Source organism: Panthera leo, chromosome C1 (genome assembly GCF_018350215.1).
Source record: "Panthera leo isolate Ple1 chromosome C1, P.leo_Ple1_pat1.1, whole genome shotgun sequence".
Taxonomy (NCBI): Eukaryota; Metazoa; Chordata; class Mammalia; order Carnivora; family Felidae; genus Panthera; species Panthera leo.
In genome coordinates, this window is record NC_056686.1 from 52,036,019 (window position 1) to 52,044,729 (window position 8,711).

The 8,711-nt window shown below is 41.9% G+C and overlaps 1 pseudogene; it reads right to left on the bottom strand.

Annotated features, from left to right (window-relative positions):
* Positions 1 to 7,337: 7,337 nt before the first annotated feature.
* On the bottom strand, positions 7,338 to 7,922 carry LOC122227648 (annotated as a pseudogene).
* Positions 7,923 to 8,711: the final 789 nt, after the last annotated feature.

The following is an 8,711-nucleotide window of genomic DNA, read 5'->3' on the forward strand; positions in this document are numbered from 1 at the left end:
TCAAAGGCATACCTCTGGGGAACTCATGATTTCCGCATTGTAGGAAATAAATTACTGGCTCGGTGTCTTCAATTCAGATCACAAGCGCAGTCTTAGCAGTGGGGTGGCAGTGGTAGTAGCATTTACCTTTGTTGTTGTTGTTGTTGTTAATTTCATGGAGGGTTTATTAGAATGAGATGAAATCAGCCACAGTCAGCAGTGACTTTCTCCCATTTTGGACAATTTATAGCATTGGTTAGAGCTTCCTTATGTTTAATATCATTGCTCATCTAAAAACGTGTACTATTTCCCAACGAGTGGTACAATGATCACTGAAGGCTTGATATAATTTTAGATGGCACACAGATAAACATTTTTTTCTATTTTAATAGCTGCATATTTATTTTAATGTAAATCAGGAAAAATAGGTATCTATCCTACCCTTGAAACTCATGGGTATTACAGTTTAGAATAATGCTAAGATAAAAAGTGGGGCCAGTGTGCTGAGTTGGCTCAGTCAGAAGAGTATGCAACTCTTGATCTTGGGGCTGTGAGTTCAAGCCCCATATTGGGTGTAGAGATTACTAAAATAAATAAATAAATAAACTTAAAAAAAAAAAACCTGAGACCAATTTGAAGGAAAATGTCAAAGAAATAATAGTGCAGGTGACACTCAGATATGAAAAATATGAATGGAAAATGTTTGGGAAATAATTATTTTAGGCTAAAAAAAGTTTTGATAGTCAGATAACAGTGAGTTCATATCCTAGATCTGCCCCTTATGAAGATTAAATAAGATAAGATTTCTAAAACACTTGGCTTAATAAATCTTTGGCTGTGTTATTTCTCTAATTTATCTTGTTTTAGTCCTGTCTCCTTAATTAGATTGTAAAAACTTTCAATGACAAAAAAAAATACACTTTGCAAAGTAAAAAAGCTGGTACTAGGTAAAGCATATAGCAAGGTCAATGAAAATGATATTTGTCCTCTACATATTTATAATCTAAAGTAGTCTCCAGGAAGCCGTAAGAGACTCTTAAATGTAGATAACAAACTGAAGGTTGCTGGAGGGGAGGTGGGTGAGGAAATGGGCAAAATGGGTGATGGGCATTAAGGAGGGCACTTGTTGGGATGAGCACTGAATGTTTTATGGAAGTGATGAATCATTAAGTTCTACTCCTTAAACCATTATTAAAAAAAATTTTTTTTAATGTTTATTCATTTCTGAGAGATAGAGACAGACAGAGCACAAGTAGGGAAGGGGCAGAGAGAGGGAGACACAGAATCCGAAGCAGGCTTCAGGCTCTGAGCGGTCAGCACAGAGCCCAACGCGGGGCTCGAACTCACGAACTGTGAGATCATGACCTGAGCCGAAGTAGGATGCTCAACCAACTGAGCCACCCAGGCCCCCGTCCTTAAACCATTATTATACTATAGGTTAACTAACTTGGATTTAAACAATAAAAAAAACAGTATTATTCATCATATTAAATGAACTTCTGTTTCCTGGAATTTGATAGCATTTCCATACACATATAGATAGGCTGGGATGGTTCACTGAGAAAGTGTAAGTATAATTCCTAATGCAACTTTCTTAGGAAATGAGAGATGAAGTCAGTGGGTAAGCAGTCTGAATTTTACTACTACTAAAAAAAGAAGGCATTCTTTCATTTGCCCAACTATAGAGTCATTGTGTCACTTCTTTCTCAGTCTAGTGCCAGCAAGACACATAAAAATTGGACAAAGAAATGACATTTAGTGAAAAACAGAGAGGGAGGCAATCCATAAGAAACTCAAATACAGAGAACAAACTTAGGGTTGCTGGAGGGGAGGCAGGTGGGGGGATGGGCTAAATGGGTGATGGGCATGAAGGAGGGCACTTGTTGGGATGAGCACTGGGTATTACATGGAAGTGATGAATCACTAAATTCTACATCTGACACCATTATTATACTGTACATTAACTAACTTGGATTTAAATAAAATTAAGAAAAAAAAGGAAATGACATTTAGTGGACAAAGGGTTTTTGGCAGGGAAATGGGCATGGCCCAGAATATTGGCAAATGATGCTGCCTTTCATCTCCTTTTGGGATTGAGATTGAATCCTGTGGTAGACGGACTGCCAAAAAAAAAAAAAAAAAATGCCTGCAGTTCTTCAAGTGCTTTGCAACGTGACTTTGTCAGCCATTAAGAGATGGAATCTTTTCCCCTACCTCTTGAATCTGGGCTGTCTTGTGACTTGATTTGGCTGCTAGAATGGGGCAGAAGAGACGGCATGTCAGTTCTAAGCCTAAGATCTCGCACACCTCTTCTTTCTCTCTTATTCTTCTGCCTTCACCATGAGAACAACACTGAACTAGCCTGCTGGGAGATGAGACAGCATGGGGAGCAGAGCTGCATCATCCTAGCTGAGGCCATCCTAGATCAACCATTTCCAACAGATTTTCCAACTGGTGGCAGACACCTGAGCAAACCCAGCTGACATCCTATGAGCCCATTTCAGATCAGTCTAGTTGTTCAGCCAGCCCTGAAAGGCATGAGAAACGACAAATGGTTGTGATTTTAAGCCACTAAACGCTGGGATGGTTTGTTATGCAGCATTATTATGGCAATAGATCAATGATGAAAGTACCAAGGGCAGATCTCATCAGTGACACAGGAAGTCTGTTCCCCTCCAACATGCACTCTTCCCCTGCTAACTTTTGCATTTGCTGTCAATAGTGGCTTCAGTTACCTCCTCACCCAGACCCACAGAAGATAGGCTATGAGTTACTTACTTGGGAAAGGTGGCCAATTCTTGTGTTACAAATGTCCACAGGAAACCACACTCGTGTTCCCCTAGCCCAGAAAAGTAAGTCACTGACATGGAAAAAATCCAGACCTTTCTCTCTTGTTTCCATGCTTCTGTTTTAATCCATTTCCGCTCAATTCCCAACCATTCTGCTTTGGAGAGGGCTAGCAGAGAGTTCAGAATCAAGAAACCTGGAGTTGCACAGATCTGGGTCAGACTCTGGCTCTGCTGCTTACTAGCTCTGTGACCTTGGAAATGTCCCTTAACTCATTGACCCTCAGTTTCTTTGTACTAAAAATGGGGATTATGCTCTCTATCTCTAGGGTTATTGTGAGGAATAAGCAAAGTATGTATTCAGAACATATTAAGTGCTCAATAAATAGTACTTTTGACTAATTGGTTCGTTACTTGACCAGTTATCTCCAATTCCCAACTCTAGGGCTTCCTTTCAGAGCTCTGTTTCGGATTCACACTGCCCGCTCCACCCCCAGCAGTATTCTCAGGTTGCTCAGGACCTGAGCTCAATCTCCAGTCCCTGTGAGCACCCAGCCTCCTGTACTCTACATCAGTCTCCTGGTGCAGATTCACCTTGGATTGGCACAGAATGGCATCAAAGCCTTTTTGCAAATGGGTCAGTGGGCAAGCCTGCCTTCCCAAACCCCAAGCTCTACTGACCGCTTGCTATTATTTTCACATGATGCAATGTTCCCTCTCCCCTTTGGAGCAGTATTAAGTTTCCTTCCATTCCCATACACTTCAGAGACTGCTGTCCCTCTCACATTTCAGACGCTGACCCACTCCTTTGCACTTTTCCCCTCTGCTTGTCTGGAGACCTGCATAATGAAATTCAGACAGTGGTGACTGCTGGGCTCTGTCTACTTCCCCTCAGTATGGGCGGCGAGGGCTGGGCCGCTCAGCCTTGCGGGGAGCGTGCTTCTCCCATGGCCTGGACATAAAACTGGGCAAGAACAAGCCTGGTGACTTCATTTCTTTTTGTCAGATCAGAGGTCCCTCACTCTGAGGAGGAAGGCAAACACTTTTGATCTGACTGTGGGGGGAGGGGCGGGGTGGAGAATACATGTGATATATAAAATGAAACACGCTTTCCAAAAACAACAAGGCTGAGTCATAATAACTTACATTTGTGGCCCACTGTAGTTTGGAAAACTCTTTTCACACGCATTGTCTCGTTCAATTCTCACAACAGCCCTGGGAGGCAGACGGGACAAGGATTAACATCCCTGTTTAACCATGAGGTCACACGGCAAGTTGGGTGACAGAGTCCCAGCCCACACTCAGGTCTCTGGACCCCACACCCAGCCCTACATCCTCTGTATTATGCTGTCTTCTCTCTTGTATTTCACACCATGACTTAGGCCCAACATTTGTAAAACTTTCCCATAGAAACATTCCTTATGGCAGAGGGGAACGAATATCCTGGAAATGCAAAATTACTACCAGATTCTGTGTTTTATCTTTAAAAAAATTTTTTAATGTTTATTTCTGAGAGAGAGAGAGAGAGAGAGAGAGAGAGAAAGAGAGCAGGGGAGGGGTAGAGAGAGAGAGGGTGACAGAGAATCTGAAGCAGGCTCCAGGCTCTGAGCTGTCAGCATAGAGCCCAATGTAGGGCTTGAACCCACGGACCATGAGATCATGACTTGAGCCAAAGCTAGATGCCTAACTGACTGAGTCACCCAGGTGCCCCTCTGTGTTTTATCTAAAAAGATTCACTCAAACTATGAATTTTAATTTAATAATTATGTCATATTATATTAGATATAGTTTATGTTCTTTAAATTTGTTTTAACGTTTATTTATTATTGAGAGACAGAGAGAGACAGAGCATGATCTGGGAAGGGGCACAGAGAGGGAGACACAGAATCTGAAGCAGGCTCCAGGCTCTGAGCTGTCAGCACAGAGCCTGATGTGTGGCTCGAACTCACAAACCACAAGATCATGACCTGAGCCAAAGTCAGATGCTTAACCAGCTGAGCCACCCAGGTGCCAGATATAGTTTATATTCTTAATATAAAAGTAAGGTTTTATTGTAGCTTCTTTCAGATAAATACTTCAGGAACATAGCTTTGCTTAACCCCTGGTAACTGTGGAGGTTTGCGCCACTAGGTTCTAGACACTTCCAACCAGTTGGCAAGATGAGTGTGCAACAGACACTCACATAACCACAGCAACCACCTGAAGAAATGCTTTATTTTAGCCCTTACCCCAGTGAGGATGTTATTTTTTAATTGGTATTGTTGGCTGGGTCTTCCTTTAAACCATCTGCCTCAAGCATTCCATCCTATGTTGACAATGGAAAGACACATGTTTGTAAGGTATGTTTAGCATCTGAGAGGCTGAAAGAATGAGCTTTTGGGCATTGCCAGATGCACTGAGTGCATGTGCAGAGCAGAAAACATGCTCTCTAGACAGAAACACAAACTGGGGAGCAAGCCCAGCCACACAACTGGCTGTGGGACATTCAGTTGGAGGGGCTGAACACAAGATTTAGGTCCTTGGAGTGGTTGTAAGCTCTGTGTAGTACCTTACATAACCCTTTGGGCAACTCTTCCTAGGCAGAGTGTTGATTCCACCATCACCCAGGGAACACTCTCCTCTCCACTCCCTGCAAGAAGCCAAGGATCTCTAAATTGTCACTCTGACTCCAAAGGGCTCTGCTGACTCCAGATAGCATTGCCAACATTGGCTGATCATCCCAGACCCTTGCTAGTGGGCTGTTTGCTCCAGAGAGGGCTCCTGGTGCCAGCAATCTGCACAGGTGTTAGGGACAATTGCAGCGCGCTCATCAGAACAGATGACACATAGCCTCGAGTCAGACGTGGGGAGACTGCAGTGACAGCTGATTCCTTTGGTGTGGGTTTTAAGAAAATGGGAATATATTCCAAAGTGGTCTTGTGTTTGATTGGTTGCAACCATGGACTTGAGATTTACTGAAGGAAGGAAAGAGGGATGATCTCCATAGCTAGCACGTATGTAAGCTTCCTATGTGCCAAGCACTAATCTAAGCATCAAATGCATTAGCTCATTATCTTCTCACCACAGTCCTACAAGGTAAGTGCTATTATGGTCATCCCCTTTTCATGAGTAAAGACACTGAAGCACAGAGAGGGTAAGCAACTTGCCTAAAGTAAATGATTAGTATGTACCAGAACTGGAATTTCAACCCAGGGACTCCACACTTTGAATCATGCTATACCGCATCTCACAACCTACACAGTATACCCAAGAATAATAGTTACAGAACCTTCTTTAGTCATATTTATATCAAGCACTGTGCTGAGGGCTTGACATGCTCATGTCCCATAATCCTTAAAAATTCCTGGAGAGAAAGTCCTGTCGTTACTTCAATTTTCTTTTTCTTTTTTTTTCTTTTTTATTTTTTTAACATTTATTTATTTTTGAGACAGAGAGAGAGCATGAACAGGGGAGGGTCAGAGAAAGAGGGAGACACAGAATCCAAAGCAGGCTCCAGGCTCTGAGCTGTCAGCACAGAGCCCGACGCGGGGCTCGAACCCACGGACTGCGAGATCATGACCTGAGCCGAAGTCAGACGCTTAACCGACTAAGCCACCCAGGCGCCCCATTACTTTTATTTTCTAAATGAGGAATCTGAGGCTCAGAGATGCTAACTTGCCAGATATTCCATAGCTAGTAAATGACTCGAAAGCCCATCCTTTTAATCATTCTATTTTACTGCCTTCCATGTAAACTGCATAAACTTTAAATAGCACAAAACAAATGAAACAGTTTTGCAGAGAATCTCCTTTGTAGTCTGGACACTAAATAGATATAAATTGATTTCCAAGAAAATGTCATAGGATTTGAGATCTGGGAGGTAGGCGATATAAGGAAAAGCAAAGGACCCTGAGCTTGTGGTCAGAAGATCTAGGTTCAAATCCCATCTTTGGTGCTCACATTTCAGCCTCAGTTTCCTCATTTGTAAGATGGAGGTGATGGCAAAACCTACCTGTGGGAGGTAAATGATAAGGCATATGTGGTACTGTTATTATTTAACATGTGCAAGTTGGGTTTTTGTTTTTTTGTTGTTGTTATTGATGTTTTTGTTTTTGCATTATAGTTCACTCTTGGTATTGTACATTCTAAGGATTTTGACAAGTATATAATAGTATGTGTCTACCATTCTAGTATCATGAAGAAGTTTTAGTGTTCTAAAAATCCTCTGTGCTCCATCTATATATCCCTCCTTTGCCCTCCCAATCCCTAACAATCACTGATCTTTTTACTGTCTCCATAGTTGTACCATTTCCAGAATGTCCTGTAGTAGGAGTCATATAATATGTAGTCTTTTCACATTGGCTTCTTTCACTTAACAATATACACTTAAGTTTCCTGTATGTCATTTCACTGCTTGATGGTTCATTTCTTTTCAGTGCTGAATAATATTCCATTGTCTGGATCATTATAGCTTATGTATTTATTTATTTATTTCCGAATCAATACAGCTTTTACTGCATCTTTAAAATATCACAAACAAGTCTGAAAAATCATCTGGCATCTTGCTGTTCCTGTAGCTGGACAACTTAGATCTTATTCATTAGCTTGCGGAACTGTTCCTTTTTCAGAAACATAGACACCATCTGAAAATTTTCTGATATCTTTGTTTTAACTGTTGTGGCTTGCTAAATCAAAGCAGCTGAGTTTGTTACAAGTTCCGTGTCATTTCCTTCAAGAACTAACTCATCTTTGTGGGCTTGAGATACCGAACAAGCAACACCTGGCCTCATCCGAACTCTGTGGATGTATTTTTTTTCACCCAAGAAACTGCAAATTTCAACAAGAGAACCATTCTCCTGAATAACAACATTGATGGGGAAGTGAGCACACACAGACTTCATCTGGTATGGAATCCCAGTGTGGCGCCCTTGATCATGTTCTGCACATGACTACAGATAGTGTGAACAGCAGCCAGCTCTCTCCTCTCCTATTTCCCCATCACTTGTCAGTTCGGAGCCTCTTCTTTTTCTCTCCAAGGAGACTGAGCTCTACATTGATGTGATTGAAGTCCCTTCACAGGGTTCCTCTAGGGCCCTTCACGATAACGGTGGGTCCCGTCAGAGTGATGTGGACATTTCCTGGAATGTCAACAGTCTGATTGCTGAGAAGGGTCTTCATTCTTGCAGTAGATGTGACAAAGAGCTATAGTTTACTTATTAAGGTTTTTTTTTAAATTTTTAGCCCAATTCTTCTAATTTTATAGATGAGAAAAGTGAATCCTAAAGAAGTTAAGAAAACCTGCTCAAGTCCTACAGCTAGTTGGTGACACAGTCATGACTCAAAAGTGACTCTTCGACCTCTAATCCAGCACTTCTGCTACTTTAGTGGGCTGGTTTTCTGACATTTTCTAGAGTTTGTGTTTTAGGATCTCCTTTCACTATTTGCATCCATTTGCTAAACTACTGTTTCTCTCATAGTTGCGGAATTAGAGGTCAAAAAGAGTTTGGATAAGGCAAATGCGCATTCTCTACAAATGTCTAGTGGTTTAAGACCTTCCACTTCCATCCTTATGTAGAAGTTTTAAAAGAGCAGCTGACAGGTGCCTAGGTGGCTCAGTCAGTTGAGTGACCAACTTCGGCTCAGGTCGTGATCTCACGGTTTGTGAGTTCGAGCCCCGCGTCGGGTTCTGTGCTGACAGCTCAGAGCCTGGAACCCGCTTCGTATTCTGTGTCTCCATCTCTCTCTGTCCCTCCCCTGCTCATGCTCTGTCTCTGTCTCAGAAATAAATAAATATTAAAAAAAAATTAAAAAAAAAGAGCAGCTGAAAATTGGCAGAGGGATTTTAATATTCTCTGTCTTCTGCTAATCTTTGGAGGACAGGCCACCAAATGATGATGTGAACTGGAAGACAGGGAAGACGTAATAAGGAGTTTAAGGATAGTCTTGTCTGTTGTAAGGGCAGATGTG